Here is a 22022-nt window from a genome sequence, read left to right on the forward strand (position 1 = left end):
CCTCGACTGCCGGTGCTGAGCTGGGTGTGCAAAGGGACGGTTCCCTCTCCACATCATGGCACCGAAGTTACATGGAGTAAATGGATTGCACTGATCACGCAATGAGCTCGAATTGGGAGTCCCAACCGTCCAGGGATATTAGAAGTGATTACAGACTGGCCAGAAAGCAAAGACTTTGGGATGTCTCCGGATGAGGAGGAAGTAAAACGTGCTGAAGAAGCACCACCGTATAATCCGCTTTCAGAGACTGATAAGCAGTGTGCACTGTTCACAGGTGGATCCTGTCGTCTGTAGGAAAACATCAAAGGTGAAAGCTGCTGTGTGGAGTCCCACACGACAAGTTACAGAAGCCACTGAAGGACAAGGTGAATCCAGTCAGTTTGCAGCAGTGAAAGCCATCCAGCTGGCTTTGGACATTGCTGAACGAGAGAAGTGGCCAATGCTTTGTCTCTATACTGACTCATGGATGGGAGCAAATGCCTTGTGGGGGTGGCTACGGCAATGGAAGAAAAGTAACTGGCAGCGCAGAGGTGAAACCATTGGGAACCACGCTGTGGCAAGACATTGCTGCTCGGCTGGAGAGCCTGCCTGGGGAAGTTGGTCATGTAGATGCTCATGTGCCTAAAAGTCGAGCCACCGAGGAACATCGAAACAACCAACAAGCAGATCAAGCTGCTAAGATTAAAGTAGCTGAGGTGGACTTGGGCTGGCAACATAAAGGTGAACTTTTCCTAGCTCGGTGGGCCCATGGTGCTTCAGGGCATCAAGGTAGAGATGCAACATGAAAATGGGCTCGTGATCGAGGGGTGCATTTAACTATGGACACTGTTTCACAGGTTATTCATGAATGTGAAACTTGCGCCGAAATCAAACAAGCAAAACGGTTAAAGCCTGTATGGTATGGGGGGCGATGGTTAAAGTGTAAGTATGGAGAAGCTTGGCAGATTGATTATATTACACTTCCACAAACACGTCAAGGTAAGCGTTATGTACTTACAATGGTGGAAGCAACCACTGGATGGTTGGAAACATCTGCCGTACCTCATGCTACAGCCTGAAATACCATCTTGGGCCTTGAGAAGCAAGTCCTTTGGAGGCACGGTACACCAGAAAGAATTGAATCAGACTATGGTACTCATTTCAAAACCAGTATTATAGACAATTGGGCCAAAGAACATGGTATTGAGTGGGTGTATCATATTCCATATCATGCACCAGCCTCTGGGAAAATTGAAAGGTACAATGGTTTGTTAAAAACTACACTAAAGGCACTTGGTGGTGGAGCCTTTAAAAACTGGGATTCACATTTAGCAAAAGCCACTTGGTTGGTCAACACCAGGGGATCAACCAATCGAGCCGGGCCTGCCCAATCAGAAATTCTATGGAGTGTGCAAGGAGATAAAGTCCCTGTAGTACACATGAAAAATATCTTAGGAAAGGCAGTCTGGGTTCCTCCTGCCTCAGGCACAGGCAAACCTATTCGTGGGATTGTTTTTGCCCAGGGACCTGGCAGCACCTGGTGGGTGATGCTTAAGGATGGAGAAGTTCGGTGTGCACCTCAAGGGGATTTGATTTTAGGTGAAAATATGCAATGCTGAACTGTACGATGTGAATTGCCGCACTAACAATGTTTAATAAGTGTCTTTCAGATCAAGACAATGGTGATGAAACCAGCGCTGGCTTCTTCGAGTGGCGCCCGACACCTTCTTGGAAGTTGGTGTCCTTAACCCACCAACAGGGGTCATGAGATGCACTTGGACCATTTTCCCTGCCCTGGGAGACTGTGGTGACAAAATGAACTTAATGAACTTTTCAAAGGATGGTCCACTGATTAATTACTCCTGTGTATATATGTACATATGTATATATATATATAGTAGTGATTAATTAGATTGTATTGATAGATTGTATTGATAAGGTTTAAGTATTCAGTGAATGTCATATGATAAGGGGTGGAATGTCCTGGTTTTGTTAAAAATAAGTTTCTCTTTTAGTGAATTTTGCCTGTCAGCTCAAGCCTTCATGTCAGCTGCATTTTCCTGGAGAACCAGACACATGTTTTGGTTAAACCCAGCAAGGGAATGCAAACTTATTGACAAGCACAGATGGACATCTCGCGAGAGGGGCAACGAGAAACTGGTGATCGAGAGACTGACCAACGGTGAATAACATTCCATTCACGTGAATACTTCATATAAAAGTGGGAGATCACGAGGATCTCGCCCCTTTTCCCTTTCTCCCTTTTTTCCTCATGGCCGACATCAGGAGAGGACCTTGCTGGTCGTCCCTGCGAACGGAGGCCAGTGAGAGACTGAATCCAGCTCCGGTTGGCTGCAGAGTCTGATCCAGGACTTTGGGTGCTGGCTCTGCAGTTGCTCAGACTTACAAGATGGGTTTTGTATATTTGTATCATTTTCTCTGTTCTTATCAGTAGCATCAGTAAAACATCTTGAACTTTTCCAGCTCTCTCCCCTCTGTGCTTCTTCCCCTCCCGATCGCCTGTGCTGAGTGGGAAAGGGGAGAGGGAGGGGCAAAAGGGGGAAGTGGGGGGGAGAGGAGGTTGACAACACATCTGCCAGGGTTTGATTGTCACCCCGCAATCCTAACCCTCGACAGGGACAAAGGGGGTCCTGGGATGTCACAATGGGCCCTGGGGACAAAGGGCGGTCGCCAGGATATCACAATGGGCTCTGGTGACAATGGGGTCCCCAGGATGTCACAATGGGCCCTGGGGACAAGTTGGGGTCCCCTGAATTTCACAATGGGCCCTGGGGACAAAGAGGGCTCCCCAGCATATCACAATGGGCCCTGGGGACAATGGGGGGTCCTGGGACGTCACAATGGGCCCTGGGGACAAGGGGGGGTCCCCAGGATGTCACAATGGGCCCTGGGGACAAAGAGCGTCCCCAGCATGTCACAATGGGCCCTGGGGACAAAGGGGGTCCCCACGGTATCAGAATGGGCCCTGGGGACAAAGGGGGGTCCCCTGAATGTCACAATGGGCCCTGGGGACAATGGGGGGTCCTGGGATGTCTCAATGAGCCCTGCGGACAAGGGTGGTACCCACGGTGTCACAATGGGCCCTGGGCACAACGGGGGGTCCCCATAGTGTCACAATGGGTCCTGGGGACAATGGGGGGTCCTGGGACGTCACAATGGGCCCTGGGGACAAGGGGGGGTCCCCAGGATGTCACAATGGGCCCTGGGGAAAAAGAGGGGTCCCCTGAATGTCACAATGGGCCCTGGGGACAAGGGGGTGCAGAGGATGTCACAATGGGCCCTGGGGACAATGGGGGGTCCTGGGATGTCACAATGGGCCCTGGGGACAATGGGAGTCCCCAGGGTGTCACAATGGGCCTTGGGAACAAGGGGGTCCCCCAGATATCACAATGGGCCCTGGGGACAATGTAAGGTCCTGGGCTGTCACAATGGACCCTGAGGACAAGGGGGGTCCCCAGGATGTCACAATGAAGTCTTGGGACAAAGGGGGTCCCCAGGATGTCACAATGGGCCCTGGGGACAAAGCGGGGGTCCTGGAATCTCACAATGGGCCCCAGTGACAAAGGGGGTCCCTATGGTGCCACAATGGGCCCTGGAGACAAAGGGGGTCCCCTGGATGTCACAATGGGCTCTGGGGACAAGGAGGGTCCCCAGGATGTCACAATGGGCCCTGGGGACAAAGGGGGTCCCCACCGTATCAGAATGGGCCCTGGGGACAAGGGGGGTCCCCTGAATGTCACAATGGGCCCTGGGGACAATGGGGGGTCCTGGGATGTCACAATGAGCCCTGCAGACAAGGGTGGTACCCACAGTGTCACAATGGGCCCTGGGCACAAGGGGGTTCCCCATAGTGTCACAATGGACCCTGGGGACAAGGGGGTGCCGAGGATGTCACAATGGGCCCTGGGGACAATGGGGGGTCCTGGGACCGCACAATGGGCCCTGAGGACAATGGTGGGTCCCCTGAATGTCAAAATGGGCCCTGGGGACAAAGGGGGGTCCGCAGGATGTCACAATGGGCACTGGGGACAAAGCGGGGGTCCCCAGGATGTCACAATGGGCCCCGGGGACAATGTGGGGTCCTGGGATTTCACAATGGGCCCCAGTGACAAAGGGGGTCCCCTGAATGTCACAATAGGTCCTGGGGACAATGGGGGGTCCTGGGACGTCACAATGGGCCCTGGGGACAAGGGGGGGTCCCCAGGATGTCACAATGGGCCCTGGGGACAAAGAGGGGTCCCCTGAATGTCACAATGGGCCCTGGGGACAGGGGGGTGCAGTGGATGTCACAATGGGCCCTGGGGACAATGGGGGGCATCCAGGATGTCAGAATGAGTCATGAGGACAAGGGGGGGTCCCCATGGTGTCACAATGGGTCCCCAGTGACAAGGAGGGGTCCCCATGGTGTCACAATAGGCCCTGGGGACAAAGTGGGGTCCAAGAATGTCACAATGGGCCCTGGGGACAAAAGGGGTTGCCATAGTGCCACAATGGGCCCTGGGGTCAAAGGGGGTCCCCATGGTGCTACAATGGGCCCTGGGGACAAAGGGGGGTCCTGGGATATCACAATGAGCCCTGGGGACAAAGGGGGTGTCCCCATGGTGCCACAACGGGCCCTGGGAGGAAGGGGATGGCCAGGATGTCACAATGGGTCCTGGGGAAAATGGGGGGTGCCCAGGATGTCACAATGGACCCTGAGGACAAGCGGGGGTCTCCATGGTGTCACAATGGGCCCCAGTGACAAAGGGGTTCCCCTGAATGTCACAATAGGTCGTAGGGACAATAGGGGGTCCTGGGACGTCACAATGGGCCCTGGGGACAAGGAGGGATCCCCAGGATGTCACAATGGGCCCTGGAGACAATGGGGGGTCCTGGGACGTCACAATGGGCCCTGGGGACAAGGGGGGGTCCCCAGGATGTCACAATGGGCCCTGGGGACAAAGAGGGGTCCCCTGAATGTCACAATGGGCCCTGGGGACAAGGGGGTGCAGAGGATGTCACAATGGGCCCTGGGGACAATGGGGGGTCCTGGGACATCACAATGGGCCCTGGGGACAAGGAGGGATCCCCAGGATGTCACAATGGGCCCTGGGGACAATGGGGGGTCCTGGGACGTCACAATGGGCCCTGGGGACAAGGGGGGGTCCCCAGGATGTCACAATGGGCCCTGGGGACAAGGGCGTGCCGAGGATGTCACAATGGGCCCTGGGGACAATGGGGGGTCCTGGGATGTCACAATGGGCCCTGGGGACAAGGTGGGGTCCCCAGGATGTCACAATGGGCCTTGGGAACAAGGGGGTCCCCAAGATATCACAATGGGCCCTGGGGACAATGTAAGGTCCTGTGCTGTCACAATGGACCCTGAGGACAAGGGGGGACCCCAGGATGTCACAATGAAGTCTTGGGACAAAGGGGGTCCCCACAATGTCACAATGGGCCCTGGGGACAAAGGGGGGTCCCCTGAATGTCACAATGGGCCCTGGGGACAATGGGGGGTCCTGGGATGTCACAATGGACCCTGGGGACAAGGGGGTGCCGAGGATGTCACAATGGGCCCTGGGGACAATGGGGGGTCCTGGGACCTCACAATGGGCCCTGAGGACAATGGTGGGTCCCCTGAATGTCAAAATGGGCCCTGGGGACAAAGGGGGGTCCGCAGGATGTCACAATGGGCACTAAGGATAAAGGGGGGGTCCCCATGGTGTCACAATGGGCCCAAGTGACAAGGAGGCTCCCCACGGTGCCACGATGGGTCCTGGGGACAAGGGCGTCCCCCAGATGTCACAATGGGCCCTGGGGACAATGGGGTTGCCCAGGATGTCACAATGGGCCCTGGGGACAATGGGAGGCCCCAAGGTGTTCAGAACGAGCCCTGGGGACAAAGTGGAATCCTGGAATGTCACAATGGCCCCCAGTGACAAAGGGGTTCCCCATGGTGCCACAATGGGCCCTGGGGACAAAAGGGGTCCCCAGGATTTCACCATAGCACTGGGGACAAAGGGGGGTCATGGGATGTCACAATGGGCCCTGAGGACAATGGTGGGTCCCCTGAATGTCAAAATGGGCCCTGGGGACAAAGGGGGGTCCGCAGGATGTCACAATGGGCACTGGGGACAAAGGGGGTGTCCCCAGGATGTCACAATGGGCCCTAGGGACAATGTGGGGTCCTGGGATTTCACAATGGGCCCCAGTGACAAAGGGGGTCCCCTAAATGTCACAATGGGTCCTGGGGACAATGGGGGGTCCTGGGACGTCACAATGGGCCCTGGGGACAAGGAGGGATCCCCAGGATGTCACAATGGGCCCTGGGGACAAGGGGGTGTCCCCAGGATGTCACAATGGGCCCTGCGGACAAGGGTGGTACCCACGGTGTCACAATGGGCACTGGGCACAAGGGGGGGTCCCTATAGTGTCGCAATGGGTCCTGGGGACAAGTGGGGTCCCCTGAAAGTCACAATGGGCCCTGAGGACAATGGTGGGTCCCCTGAATGTCAAAATGGGCCCCAGTGACAAACGGGGGCCCCTGAATGTCACAATGGGCCCTGGGACAATGGGGGGTCCCGGGACGTCACAATGGGCCCTGGGGACAAGGAGGGATCCCCAGGATGTCACAATGGGCCCTGGGGACAATGGCGGGTCCTGGGACGTCACAATGGGCCCTGGGGACAAGGGGGGGTCCCCTGGATGTCACAATGGGCCCTGGGGACAAGGAGGGATTCCCAGGACGTCACAATGGGCCCTGGGGACAAGGGGGTGTCCCCAGGATGTCACAATGGGCCCTGCGGACAAGGGTGGTACCCACGGTGTCACAATGGGCACTGGGCACAAGGTGGGGTCCCTATAGTGTCACAATGGGTCCTGGGGACAAGTGGGGTCCCCTGAAAGTCACAATGGGCTCTGGGGACAATGTGGGGTCCTGGGATGTCACAATGGGCGCCAGTGACAAACGGGGGCCCCTGAATGTCACAATGGGCCCTGGGGACAATGGGGGGTCCCGGGACGTCACAATGGGCTCTGGGGACAAGGAGGGATCCCCAGGATGTCACAATGGGCCCTGGGGACAAAGAGGCGTCCCCTGAATGTCACAATGGGCCCTGGGGACAAGGGGGTGCCGAGGATGTCACAATGCGCCCTGGGGACAAGGGAGATCCCCATGGTGTCACAATAAGCCCTGGGGACAAAGTGGGGTCCTGGGATGTCACAATGGGCCCTGGGGACAATGGGGGTCCTGGGACGTCACAATGGGCCCTGGGGACAATGGGGGTCCCCACGGTGCCACGATGGGTCCTGGGGACAAGGGCGTCCCCCTAGATGTCACAATGGGCCCTGGGGACAATGGGGTTGCCCAGGATGTCACAATGGACCCTGGGGACAAAGGGGGGTGGGCAGGATGTCACAATGGGCACTGGGGACAAAGGGGGGGTCCCCATGGTGTCACAATGGGTCCCCAGTGACAAGGAGGGTTCCCCATGGTGTCACAATAGGCCCTGGGGACAAAGTGGGGTCCTAGAATGTCACAATGAGCCCTGGGGACAAAGGGGGGTCCTGGGATGTCACAATGGGCCCTGGGGACAAGAGGGGATTCCTAGGATGTCACAATGGGCCCTGGGGACTAATGTGGTCCCCACGGTGTCACAATATGTCCTGGAGACAAAGAGGGGTCCCCAGGATGTCACAATGGGCCCTTGGGACAATGGGGTTCCTGGGATGTCACAATGGGTCCCCAGTGACAAAGGGGGTCCCCAGGATGTCTCAATGGGCCCTGAGGACAATGGGAGGTCCCCATGGTGTCACAATGGGTCCCCAGTGACAAGGGAGGTCTCCACAGTGCCAGGATGGGTCCTGGGGACAAGGAGGTCCCCAGGATGTCACAATGGGCCGTGGGGACAAAGAGGCTCCCCAGGATGTCACAATGGGACCTGGGGACAAGGGGGTCTCCAGGAACTCACAATGGGCTCTGGGGACAATGGAGGTTCCCCAGGATGTTCACAATAGGCCCTGAGGACAAGGGGTGGTCCCCATGCTGTCACAATGGGTCTCCAGTGACAAGGGGGTCCCCAAGGTGTCACAATGGGCCCTGGGGACAATGGGGGGTCCTGGGACGTAACAATAGGCCCTGGGGACAAGGGGGTTCCCCACAGTGTCACAATGGGCCCTGGGGACAAAGGGGGTCCGCACGGTGTTACAATGGTCCCGGGGGACAAAGGGGGATGCCCAGGATGTCACAATGGGCCCTGAGGACAAGGGGGGGTCCCCATGGTGTCACAATGGGTCCCCAGTGACAAGGAGGGTCCCCATGGTGTCATGATGGGTCCTGGGGACAAGGGGGTCCCCAGGATGTAACAATGGACCCTGGGGACAATGGGGGGTCCTGGGACGTCACAATGGGTCCCAGTGACATGGGGGTCCCCAGGATGTCACAATGGGCCCTGGGGACAATGGGGGGTCCTGGGACGTCACAATGGGCCCTGGGGACAAGGAGGGATCCCCAGGATGTCACAATGGGCCCTGGGGACAATGGGGGGTCCTGGGATGTCACAATGGGCCCTAGGGACAAGAGGGGGTCCCCAGGATGTCACAATGGGCCCTGGGGACAAAGAGGGGTCCCCTGAATGTCACAATGGGCCCTGGGGACAAGGGGGTGCCGAGGATGTCACAATGGGCCCTGGGGACAATGGGGGTCCTGGGACGTCACAATGGGCCCTGGGGACACAGAGGGGCCCTAGGACGTCACAATCAGCCCTGGCGACAAGATGGGGTCCCCTGAGAGTCACAATGAGCCCTGGGAAGAGAGGGGGCTCCCAAGGACATCACAATGGGCCCTGGGAACAATGGGGGGTCCTGGGACGTCACAATGGGCCCCAGTGACAAAGGGGGTCCCCTGAATGTCACAATGGGCCCTGGGGACAATGGGGGGTCCTGGGACGTCACAATGGGCCCTGGGGACAAGAGGGGGTCCCCAGGATGTCACAATGGGCCCTGGGGACAAAGAGGGGTCCCCTGAATGTCACAATGGGCCCTGGGGACAAGGGGGTGCCGAGGATGTCACAATGGGCCCTGGGGACAATGGGGGTCCTGGGACGTCACAATGGGCCCTGGGGACACAGAGGGGCCCTAGGACGTCACAATCAGCCCTGGCGACAAGATGGGGTCCCCTGAGAGTCACAATGAGCCCTGGGAAGAGAGGGGGCCCCCAAGGACATCACAATGGGCCCTGGGAACAATGGGGGGTCCTGGGACGTCACAATGGGCCCCAGTGACAAAGGGGGTCCCCTGAATGTCACAATGGGCCCTGGGGACAATGGGGGGTCCTGGGACGTCACAATGGGCCCTGGGGACTAGGAGGGATCCCCAGGATGTCACAATGGGCCCTGGGGACAAGGGGGGGTCCCCAGGATGTCACAATGGGCCCTGGGGACAAAGAGGGGTCCCCTGAATGTCACAATGGGCCCTGGGGACAAGGGGGTGCAGAGGATGTCACAATGGGCCCTGGGGACAATGGGGGGTCCTGGGATGTCACAATGGGCCCTGGGGACAAGGGGGGGTCCCCAGGATGTCACAATGGGCCTTGGGAACAAGGGGGTCCCCCAGATATCACAATGGGCCCTGGGGACAATGTAAGGTCCTGGGCTGTCACAATGGACCCTGAGGACAAGGGGGGTCCCCAGGATGTCACAATGAAGTCTTGGGACAAAGGGGGTCCCCAGGATGTTCACAATGGGCCCTGGGGACAATGTGGGGTCCTGGGATTTCACAATGGGCCCCAGTGACAAAGGGGGTCCCCTAAATGTCACAATGGGTCCTGGGGACAATGGGGGGTCCTGGGACGTCACAATGGGCCCTGGGGACAAGGAGGGATCCCCAGGATGTCACAATGGGCCCTGGGGACAATGGGGGGTCCTGGGATCTCACAATGGGCCCTGAGGACAATGGTGGGTCCCCTGAATGTCAAAATGGGCCCTGGGGACAAAGGGGGGTCCGCAGGATGTCACAATGGGCACTGGGGACAAAGGGGGTGTCCCCAGGATGTCACAATGGGCCCTGGGGACAATGTGGGGTCCTGGGATTTCACAATGGGCCCCAGTGACAAAGGGGGTCCCCTAAATGTCACAATGGGTCCTGGGGACAATGGGGGGTCCTGGGACGTCACAATGGGCCCTGGGGACAAGGAGGGATCCCCAGGATGTCACAATGGGCCCTGGGGACAAGGGGGTGTCCCCAGGATGTCACAATGGGCCCTGCGGACAAGGGTGGTACCCACGGTGTCACAATGGGCACTGGGCACAAGGGGGGGGTCCCTATAGTGTCGCAATGGGTCCTGGGGACAAGTGGGGTCCCCTGAAAGTCACAATGGGCCCTGAGGACAATGGTGGGTCCCCTGAATGTCAAAATGGGCCCCAGTGACAAACGGGGGCCCCTGAATGTCACAATGGGCCCTGGGGACAATGGGGGGTCCCGGGACGTCACAATGGGCCCTGGGGACAAGGAGGGATCCCCAGGATGTCACAATGGGCCCTGGGGACAATGGCGGGTCCTGGGACGTCACAATGGGCCCTGGGGACAAGGGGGGGTCCCCTGGATGTCACAATGGGCCCTGGGGACAAGGAGGGATTCCCAGGACGTCACAATGGGCCCTGGGGACAAGGGGGTGTCCCCAGGATGTCACAATGGGCCCTGCGGACAAGGGTGGTACCCACGGTGTCACAATGGGCACTGGGCACAAGGTGGGGTCCCTATAGTGTCACAATGGGTCCTGGGGACAAGTGGGGTCCCCTGATGTCACAATGGGCCCTGGGGACAATGTGGAGTCCTGGGATGTCACAATGGGCGCCAGTGACAAACGGGGGCCCCTGAATGTCACAATGGGCCCTGGGGACAATGGGGGGTCCCGGGACGTCACAATGGGCCCTGGGGACAAGGAGGGATCCCCAGGATGTCACAATGGGCCCTGGGGACAAAGAGGCGTCCCCTGAATGTCACAAAGGGCCCTGGGGACAAGGGGGTGCCGAGGATGTCACAATGGGCCCTGGGGACAAGGGAGATCCCCATGGTGTCACAATAAGCCCTGGGGACAAAGTGGGGTCCTGGGATGTCACAATGGGCCCTGGGGACAATGGGGGTCCTGGGACGTCACAATGGGCCCTGGGGACAATGGGGGTCCCCACGGTGCCACGATGGGTCCTGGGGACAAGGGCGTCCCCCTAGATGTCACAATGGGCCCTGAGGACAATGGGGTTGCCCAGGATGTCACAATGGACCCTGGGGACAAAGGGGGGTGGGCAGGATGTCACAATGGGCACTGGGGACAAAGGGGGGGTCCCCATGGTGTCACAATGGGTCCCCAGTGACAAGGAGGGTTCCCCATGGTGTCACAATAGGACCTGGGGACAAAGTGGGGTCCTAGAATGTCACAATGAGCCCTGGGGACAAAGGGGGGTCCTGGGATGTCACAATGGGCCCTGGGGACAAGAGGGGATTCCTAGGATGTCACAATGGGCCCTGGGGACTAATGTGGTCCCCACGGTGTCACAATATGTCCTGGAGACAAAGAGGGGTCCCCAGGATGTCACAATGGGCCCTTGGGACAATGGGGTTCCTGGGATGTCACAATGGGTCCCCAGTGACAAAGGGGGTGCCCAGGATGTCTCAATGGGCCCTGAGGACAATGGGAGGTCCCCATGGTGTCACAATGGGTCCCCAGTGACAAGGGAGGTCTCCACAGTGCCAGGATGGGTCCTGGGGACAAGGAGGTCCCCAGGATGTCACAATGGGCCGTGGGGACAAAGAGGCCCTGGGGACAATGGGGGGTCCTGGGATGTCACAATGGGCCCTGGGGACAACGAGGGATCCCCAGGATGTCACAATGGGCCCTGGGGAGAAGGGGGGGTCGCCAGGATGTCACAATGGGCCCTGGGGACAAAGTAAGGTCCTGGGATGTCACAATGGGCCCTGGGGACAATGTGGGGTCCTGGGATTTCACAATGGGCCCCAGTGACAAAGGGGGTCCCCTAAATGTCACAATGGGTCCTGGGGACAATGGGGGGTCCTGGGACGTCACAATGGGCCCTGGGGACAAGGAGGGATCCCCAGGATGTCACAATGGGCCCTGGGGACAATGGGGGGTCCTGGGACCTCACAATGGGCCCTGAGGACAATGGTGGGTCCCCTGAATGTCAAAATGGGCCCTGGGGACAAAGGGGGGTCCGCAGGATGTCACAATGGGCACTGGGGACAAAGGGGGTGTCCCCAGGATGTCACAATGGGCCCTGGGGACAATGTGGGGTCCTGGGATTTCACAATGGGCCCCAGTGACAAAGGGGGTCCCCTAAATGTCACAATGGGTCCTGGGGACAATGGGGGGTCCTGGGACGTCACAATGGGCCCTGGGGACAAGGGGGTGTCCCCAGGATGTCACAATGGGCCCTGCGGACAAGGGTGGTACCCACGGTGTCACAATGGGCACTGGGCACAAGGGGGGGTCCCTATAGTGTCGCAATGGGTCCTGGAGACAAGTGGGGTCCCCTGAAAGTCACAATGGGCCCTGAGGACAATGGTGGGTCCCCTGAATGTCAAAATGGGCCCCAGTGACAAACGGGGGCCCCTGAATGTCACAATGGGCCCTGGGGACAATGGGGGGTCCCGGGACGTCACAATGGGCCCTGGGGACAAGGAGGGATCCCCAGGATGTCACAATGGGCCCTGGGGACAATGGCGGGTCCTGGGACGTCACAATGGGCCCTGGGGACAACGGGGGGTCCCCTGGATGTCACAATGGGCCCTGGGGACAAGGAAGGGATTCCCAGGACGTCACAATGGGCCCTGGGGACAAGGGGGTGTCCCCAGGATGTCACAATGGGCCCTGCGGACAAGGGTGGTACCCACGGTGTCACAATGGGCACTGGGCACAAGGTGGGGTCCCTATAGTGTCACAATGGGTCCTGGGGACAAGTGGGGTCCCCTGAAAGTCACAATGGGCCCTGGGGACAATGTGGGGTCCTGGGATGTCACAATGGGCGCCAGTGACAAACGGGGGCCCCTGAATGTCACAATGGGCCCTGGGGACAATGGGGGGTCCCGGGACGTCACAATGGGCCCTGGGGACAAGGGAGATCCCCATGGTGTCACAATAAGCCCTGGGGACAAAGTGGGGTCCTGGGATGTCACAATGGGCCCTGGGGACAATGGGGGTCCTGGGACGTCACAATGGGCCCTGGGGACAATGGGGGTCCCCACGGTGCCACGATGGGTCCTGGGGACAAGGGCGTCCCCCTAGATGTCACAATGGGCCCTGGGGACAATGGGGTTGCCCAGGATGTCACAATGGACCCTGGGGACAAAGGGGGGTGGGCAGGATGTCACAATGGGCACTGGGGACAAAGGGGGGGTCCCCATGGTGTCACAATGGGTCCCCAGTGACAAGGAGGGTTCCCCATGGTGTCACAATAGGCCCTGGGGACAAAGTGGGGTCCTAGAATGTCACAATGAGCCCTGGGGACAAAGGGGGGTCCTGGGATGTCACAATGGGCCCTGGGGACAAGAGGGGATTCCTAGGATGTCACAATGGGCCCTGGGGACTAATGTGGTCCCCACGGTGTCACAATATGTCCTGGAGACAAAGAGGGGTTCCCAGGATGTCACAATGGGCCCTTGGGACAATGGGGTTCCTGGGATGTCACAATGGGTCCCCAGTGACAAAGGGGGTCCCCAGGATGTCTCAATGGGCCCTGAGGACAATGGGAGGTCCCCATGGTGTCACAATGGGTCCCCAGTAACAAGGGAGGTCTCCACAGTGCCAGGATGGGTCCTGGGGACAAGGAGGTCCCCAGGATGTCACAATGGGCCGTGGGGACAAAGAGGCTCCCCAGGATGTCACAATGGGACCTGGGGACAAGGGGGTCTCCAGGAACTCACAATGGGCTCTGGGGACAATGGAGGTTCCCCAGGATGTTCACAATAGGCCCTGAGGACAAGGGGTGGTCCCCATGCTGTCACAATGGGTCTCCAGTGACAAGGGGGTCCCCAAGGTGTCACAATGGGCCCTGGGGACAATGGGGGGTCCTGGGACGTAACAATAGGCCCTGGGGACAAGGGGGTTCCCCACAGTGTCACAATGGGCCCTGGGGACAAAGGGGGTCCGCACGGTGTTACAATGGTCCCGGGGGACAAAGGGGGATGCCCAGGATGTCACAATGGGCCCTGAGGACAAGGGGGGGTCCCCATGGTGTCACAATGGGTCTCCAGTGACAAGGAGGGTCCCCATGGTGTCATGATGGGTCCTGGGGACAAGGGGGTCCCCAGGATGTAACAATGGACCCTGGGGACAATGGGGGGTCCTGGGACGTCACAATGGGTCCCAGTGACATGGGGGTCCCCAGAATGTCACAATGGGCCCTGGGGACAATGTGGGGTCCTGGGATGTCACAATGGGCCCCAGTGACAAAGGGGGTCCCCTGAATGTCACAATGGGCCCTGGGGACAATGGGGGGTCCTGGGACGTCACAATGGGCCCTGGGGACAAGGAGGGATCCCCAGGATGTCACAATGGGCCCTGGGGACAATGGGGGGTCCTGGGACGTCACAATGGGCCCTAGGGACAAGAGGGGGTCCCCAGGATGTCACAATGGGCCCTGGGGACAAAGAGGGGTCCCCTGAATGTCACAATGGGCCCTGGGGACAAGGGGGTGCCGAGGATGTCACAATGGGCCCTGGGGACAATGGGGGTCCTGGGACGTCACGATGGGCCCTGGGAACACAGAGGGGCCCTAGGAAGTCACAATCAGCCCTGGCGACAAGATGGGGTCCCCTGAGAGTCACAATGAGCCCTGGGAAGAGAGGGGGCCCCCAAGGACATCACAATGGGCCCTGGGAACAATGGGGGGTCCTGGGACGTCACAATGGGCCCCAGTGACAAAGGGGGTCCCCTGAATGTCACAATGGGCCCTGGGGACAATGGGGGGTCCTGGGACGTCACAATGGGCCCTGGGGACTAGGAGGGATCCCCAGGATGTCACAATGGGCCCTGGGGACAAGGGGGGGTCCCCAGGATGTCACAATGGGCCCTGGGGACAAAGAGGGGTCCCCTGAATGTCACAATGGGCCCTGGGGACAAGGGGGTGCAGAGGATGTCACAATGGGCCCTGGGGACAATGGGGGGTCCTGGGATGTCACAATGGGCCCTGGGGACAAGGAGGGATCCCCAGGATGTCACAATGGGCCCTGGGGACAAGGGGGGGTCGCCAGGATGTCACAATGGGCCCTGGGGACAAAGTAAGGTCCTGGGATGTCACAATGGGCCCTGGGGACAAGGGGGGGTCCCCAGGATGTCACAATGGGCCTTGGGAACAAGGGGGTCCCCCAGATATCACAATGGGCCCTGGGGACAATGTAAGGTCCTGGGCTGTCACAATGGACCCTGAGGACAAGGGGGGTCCCCAGGATGTCACAATGAAGTCTTGGGACAAAGGGGGTCCCCAGGATGTTAACAATGGGCCCTGGGGACCAGGGGGGGTCCTGGGATGTCACAATGGGCCCCAGTGACAAAGGGGGTCCCTATGGTGCCACAATGGGCCCTGGGGACAAAGGGGGTCCCCTGGATGTCACAATGGGCTCTGGGGACAAGGAGGGTCCCCAGGATGTCACAATGGGCCCTGGGGACAAAGAGGATCCCCAGCATGTCACAATGGGCCCTGGGGACAAAGGGGGTCCCCACGGTATCAGAATGGGCCCTGGGGACAATGGGGGTCCCCTGAATGTCACAATGGGCTCTGGGGACAATGGGGGGTCCTGGGATGTCACAATGAGCCCTGCAGACAAGGGTGGTACCCACAGTGTCACAATGGGCCCTGGGCACAAGGGGGGGTCCCCATAGTGTCACAATGGACCCTGGGGAGAAGGGGGTGCCGAGGATGTCACAATGGGCCCTGGGGACAATGGGGGGTCCTGGGACCTCACAATGGGCCCTGAGGACAATGGTGGGTCCCCTGAATGTCAAAATGGGCCCTGGGGACAAAGGGGGGTCCGCAGGATGTCACAATGGGCACTGGGGACAAAGGGGGGGTCCCCAGGATGTCACAATGGGCCCTGGGGACAGTGTGGGGTCCTGGGATTTCACAATGGGCCCCAGTGACAAAGGGGGTCCCCTGAATGTCACAATGGGTCCTGGGGACAATGGGGGCTCCTGGGACGTCACAATGGGCCCTGGGGACAAGGAGGGATTCCCAAAATGTCACAATGGGCCCTGGCGACAAGGGGGTGTCCCCAGGATGTCACAATGAGCCCTGTGGACAAGGGTGGTACCCACGGTGTCACAATGGGCACTGGGCACAAGGGGGGGTCCCTATAGTGTCACAATGGGTCCTGGGGACAAGTGGAGTCCCCTGAAAGTCACAATGGGCCCTTGGGACAATGTGGGGTCCTGGGATCTCACAATGGGCCCCAATGACAAACGGGGGCCCCTGAATGTCACAATGGGCCCTGGGGACAATGGGGGGTCCTGGGACGTCACAATGGGCCCTGGGGACAAAGGGCGGTCCTCAGGATATCACAATGGGCCCTGGGGACAAAAGGTGGTCGCCAGGATATCACAATGGGCTTTGGTGACAATGGGGTCCCCAGGATGTCACAATGGGCCCTGGGGACAAAGAGTGTCCCCAGGATATCAGAATGGGCCCTGAGGACAAGTTGGGGTCCCCTGAATTTCACAATGGGCCCTGGGGACAAAGAGGGCTCCCCAACATATCACAATGGGCCCTGGGGACAATGGGGGGTCCTGGGACGTCACAATGGGCCCTGGGGACAAGGAGGGATCCACAGGATGTCACAATGGGCCCTGGGGACAATGGGGGGTCCTGGGACGTCACAATGGGCCCTGGGGACAAGGGGGGGTCCCCAGGATGTCACAATGGGCCCTGGGGACAAAGAGGGGTCCCCTGAATGTCACAATGGGCCCTGGGGACAAGGGGGTGCAGTGGATGTCACAATGGGCCCTGGAGACAATGGGGGGCGTCCAGGATGTGAGAATGAGTCCTGAGGACAAGGCGGGGTCCCCATGGTATCACAATGGGTCCCCAGTGACAAGGAGGGGTCCCCATGGTGTCACAATAGGCCCTGGGGACAAAGTGGGGTCCAAGAATGTCACAATGGGCCCTGGGGACAAAAGCGGTTGCCATGGTGCCACAATGGGCCCTGGGGACAAAGGGGGGTCCTGGGATGTCACAATAGGCCCCAGTGACAAAGAGGGTCCCCAGGATGTCACAATGGGCCCTGGGGACAAAGAGGGGTCCCCTGAATGTCACAATGGGCCCTGGGGAGAAGGGGGTGCAGAGGATGTCACAATGGGCCCTGGGGACAAGGGTGGTACCCACGGGGTCACAATGGGCCCTGGGCAAAAGGGGGGGTCCCCATAGTGTCACAATGGGTCCTGGGGACAATGGGGGGTCCTGGGACATCACAATGGGCTCTGGGGACAAGGGGGGGTCCCCAGGATGTCACAATGGGCCCTGGGGACAAAGAGGGGTCCCCTGAATGTCACAATGGGCCCTGGGGACAAGGGGTTGCAGTGGATGTCACAATGGGCCCTGGGGACAATGCGGGCTGTCCAGGATGTGAGAATGAGTCCTGAGGACAAGGGGGGTCCCCATGGTGTCATAATCGGTCCCCAGTGACAAGGAGGGGTCCCCATGGTGTCACAATGGGCCCTGGGGACAATGTGGGGTCCTGGGATCTCACAATGGGCCCCAGTGACAAAGGGGGTCCCCTGAATGTCACAATAGGTCCTGGGGACAATGGGGGGTCCTGGGACGTCACAATGGGCCCTGGCGACAAGGAGGGATCCCCAGGATGTCACAATGGGCCCTGGGGACAAAGAGGGGTCCCCTGAATGTCACAATGGGCCCTGGGGACAAGGGGGTGCAGAGGATGTCACAATGGGCCCTGGGGACAATGGGGGGTCCTCGGACATCACAATGGGCCCTGAAGACAAGGAGGGATCCCCAGGATGTCACAATTGGCCCTGGGGACAATGGGGGGTCCTGGGACGTCACAATGGGCCCTGGGGACAAGGGGGGGTCCCCAGGATGTCACAATGGGCCCTGGGGACAAAGAGGAGTCCCCTGAATGTCACAATGGGCCCTGGGGACAGGGGGGTGCAGTGGATGTCACAATGGGCCCTGGGGACAATGGGGGGTGTCCAGGATGGCAGAATGACTCCTGAGGACAAGGGGGTGTCCCCATGGTGTCACAATGGGTCCCCAGTGGCAAGGAGGGGTCCCCATGGTGTCACAATAGGCCCTGGGGACAAAGTGGGTTCCAAGAATGTCACAATGGGCCCTGGGGACAAAAGGGGTTGCCATAGTACCACAATGGGCCCTGGGGTCAAAGGGGGTCCCCATGGTGCTACAATGGGCCCTGGGGATAAAGGGGGGTCCTGGGATGTCACAATGGGCCCTGGGGACAAAGGGGGTGTCCCCATGGTGCCACAACGGGCCCTGGAAGCAAGGGGGTGCCCAGGATGTCACAATGCAGCCTGAGGACAAGCGGGGGTCTCCATGGTGTCACAATGGGCCCCAGTGACAAAGGGGGTCCCCTGAATGTCACAATAGGTCCTGGGGACAATGGGGGGTCCTGGGAAGTCACAATGGGCCCTGGGGACAAGGAGGGATCCCCAGGATGTCACAATGGGCCCTGGGGACAATGGGGGGACCTGGAACGTCACAATGGGCCCTGGGGACAAGGGGGGGTCCCCAGGATGTCACAATGGGCCCTGGGGACAAGGGGGGGTCCCCAGGATGTCACAATGGGCCCTGGGGACAAAGAGGGGTCCCCTGAATGTCACAATGGGCCCTGGGGACAAGGGGGTGCAGAGGATGTCACAATGGGCCCTGGGGACAATGGGGGGTCCTGGGACATCACAATGGGCCCTGGGGACAAGGAGGGATCCCCAGGATGTCACAATGGGCCCTGGGGACAATGGGGGGTCCTGGGACGTCACAATGGGCCCTGGGGACAAGGGCGTGCCGAGGATGTCACAATGGGCCCTGGGGACAATGGGGGGTCCTGGGATGTCACAATGGACCCTGAGGACAAGGGGGTGCCCAGGATGTCACAATGAAGTCTTGGGACAAAGGGGGTCCCCAGGATGTCACAATGGGGCCTGGGGACCAGGGGGGGTCCTGGGATGTCACAATGGGCCCTGGGGACAAGGGGGGGTCCCCAGGATGTCACAATGGGCCTTGGGAACAAGGGGGTCCCCAAGATATCACAATGGGCCCTGGGGACAATGTAAGGTCCTGGGCTGTCACAATGGACCCTGAGGACAAGGGGGGACCCCAGGATGTCACAATGAAATCTTGGGACAAAGGGGGTCCCCACGATGTCACAATGGGCCCCAGTGACAAAGGGGGTCCCCTGAATGTCACAATGGGTCCTGGGGACAATGGGGGGTCCTGGGACGTCACAATGGGCCCTGGGGACAAGGAGGGATCCCCAGGATGTCACAATGGGTACTGGAGACAAAGGGGGGGTCCCCATGGTGTCACAATGGGCCCAACTGACAAGGAGGGTCCCCACGGTGCCACGATGGGTCCTGGGGACAAGGGCGTCCCCCAGATTTCACAATGGGCCCTGGGGACAATGGGGTTGCCCAGGATGTCACAATGGACCCTGAGGACAAGGGGGGGTCCCCAAGGTGTCACAATGGGCCCTGGGGACAATGGGGGGTCCTGGGACGTAACAATAGGCCCTGGGGACAAGGGGGTTCCCCACAGTGTCACAATGGGCCCTGGGGACAAAGGGGGTCCGCACGGTGTTACAATGGTCCCGGGGGACAGGGGGGATGCCCAGGATGTCACAATGGGCCCTGAGGACAAGGGGGGGTCCCCAAGGTGTCACAATGGGCCCTGGGGACAATGGGGGGTCCTGGGACGTAACAATAGGCCCTGGGGACAAGGGGGTTCCCCACAGTGTCACAATGGGCCCTGGGGACAAAGGGGGTCCGCACGGTGTTACAATGGTCCCGGGGGACAGGGGGGATGCCCAGGATGTCACAATGGGCCCTGAGGACAAGGGGGGGTCCCCATGGTGTCACAATGGGTCCCCAGTGACAAGGAGGGTCCCCATGGTGTCATGATGGGTCCCAGTGACAAGGGGGTCCCCAGGATGTAACAATGGACCCTGGGGACAATGGGGGGTCCTGGGACGTCACAATGGGCCCTGGAGACAAAGGGGGTCTCCAGGATGTCACAATGGGCTCTGGGGACAATGCGGGGTCCTGGGACGTCACAATGGGCCCCAGTGACATGGGGATCCCCAGGATGTCACAATGGGCCCTGGGGACAAAGGGGGGTCCTGGGATGTCACAATGGGCCCCAGTGACAAAGGGGGTCCCCTGAATGTCACAATGGGCCCTGGGGACAATGGGGGGTCCTGGGACGTCACAATGGGCCCTGGGGACAAGGAGGGATCCCCAGGATATCACAATGGGCCCCGGGGACAAAGGGGGGACCCCAGGATGTCACAATGGGCCCTTGGGACAAAGGGGGTCCCCTGGATGTCACAATGGCCTCTGGGGACAAGGAGGGTCCCCAGGATGTCACAATGGCCCCTGGGGACAAAGGGCGTCCCCAGGATGTCACAATGGGCCCTGGGGACAATGGGGGGTCCTGGGACGTCACAATGGGCCCTGGGGACAAGAGGGGATCCCTAGGATGTCACAATGGGCCCTGGGGACTAATGTGGTCCCCACGGTGTCACAATATGTCCTGGAGACAAAGGGGGGTCCCCAGGATGTCACAATGGGCCCTTGGGACAATGGGGTTCCTGGGATGCCACAATGGGTCCCCAGTGACAAAGGGGGTCCCCAGGATGTCTCAATGGGCCCTGAGGACAATGGGAGGTCCCCATGGTGTCACAATGAGTCCCCAGTGACAAGGGAGGTCTCCACGGTGCCAGGATGGGTCCTGGGGACAAGGAGGTCCCCAGGATGTCACAATGGGCCGTGGGGACAAAGAGGCTCCCCAGGATGTCACAATGGGACCTGGGGACAAGGGGGTCTCCAGGAACTCACAGTGGGCTCTGGGGACAATGGAGGTTCCCCAGGATGTTCACAATAGGCCCTGAGGACAAGGGGTGGTCCCCATGCTGTCACAATGGGTCTCCAGTGACAAGGGGGTCCCCAAGGTGTCACAATGGGTCCTGGGGACAATGGGGGTTCCTGGGACGTAACAATAGGACCTGGGGACAAGGGGGTTCCCCACAGTGTCACAATGGGCCCTGGGGACAAAGGGGGTCCGCACGGTGTTACAATGGTCCCGGGGGGCAGGGGGGATGCCCAGGATGTCACAATGGGCCCTGAGGACAAGGGGGGGTCCCCATGGTGTCACAATGGGTCCCCAGTGACAAGGAGGGTCCCCATGGTGTCATGATGGGTCCCAGTGACAAGGGTGTCCCCAGGATGTAACAATGGACCCTGGGGACAATGGGGGGTCCTGGGACGTCACAATGGGCCCCAGTGACATGGGGATCCCCAGGATGTCACAATGGGCCCTGGGGACAAAGGGGGGTCCTGGGATGTCTCAATGGGCCCCAGTGACAAAGGGGGTCCCCTGAATGTCACAATGGGCCCTGGGGACAATGGGGGGTCCTGGGACGTCACAATGGGCCCTGGCGACAAGGAGGGATCCCCAGGATGTCACAATGGGCCCTGGGGACAATGGGGGGTCCTGGGACGTCACAATGGGCCCTGGGGACAAGAGGGGGTCCCCAGGATGTCACAATGGGCCCTGGGGACAAAGAGGGGTCCCCTGAATGTCACAATGGGCCCTGGGGACAAGGGGGTGCCGAGGATGTCACAATGGGCCCTGGGGACAATGGGGGTCCTGGGACGTCACAATGGGCCCTGGGGACACAGAGGGGCCCTAGGACGTCACAATCAGTCCTGGGGACAAGGTGGGGTCCCCTGAGAGTCACAATGAGCCCTGGGAAGACAGGGGGCTCCCAAGGACATCACAATGGGCCCTGGGAACAAT

At 60.0% G+C, this 22022-nt stretch overlaps 1 long non-coding RNA gene across 1 annotated transcript in view; it reads right to left on the reverse strand.

Moving 5' to 3' along the window:
* Positions 1–2415: 2415 nt before the first annotated feature.
* The window catches only part of LOC139826851 (uncharacterized), a 46292-nt gene continuing 26685 nt past the window's right edge, over positions 2416–22022 (reverse strand). Inside the window, exon 3 of the long non-coding RNA XR_011736978.1 lies at positions 2416–2504. This is a non-coding gene — a long non-coding RNA (uncharacterized lncRNA). The remainder of the gene's footprint in view (positions 2505–22022) is intronic.

Source organism: Patagioenas fasciata, unplaced genomic scaffold (assembly GCF_037038585.1).
Source record: "Patagioenas fasciata isolate bPatFas1 unplaced genomic scaffold, bPatFas1.hap1 Unplaced_34, whole genome shotgun sequence".
Classification (NCBI taxonomy): domain Eukaryota; kingdom Metazoa; phylum Chordata; class Aves; order Columbiformes; family Columbidae; genus Patagioenas; species Patagioenas fasciata.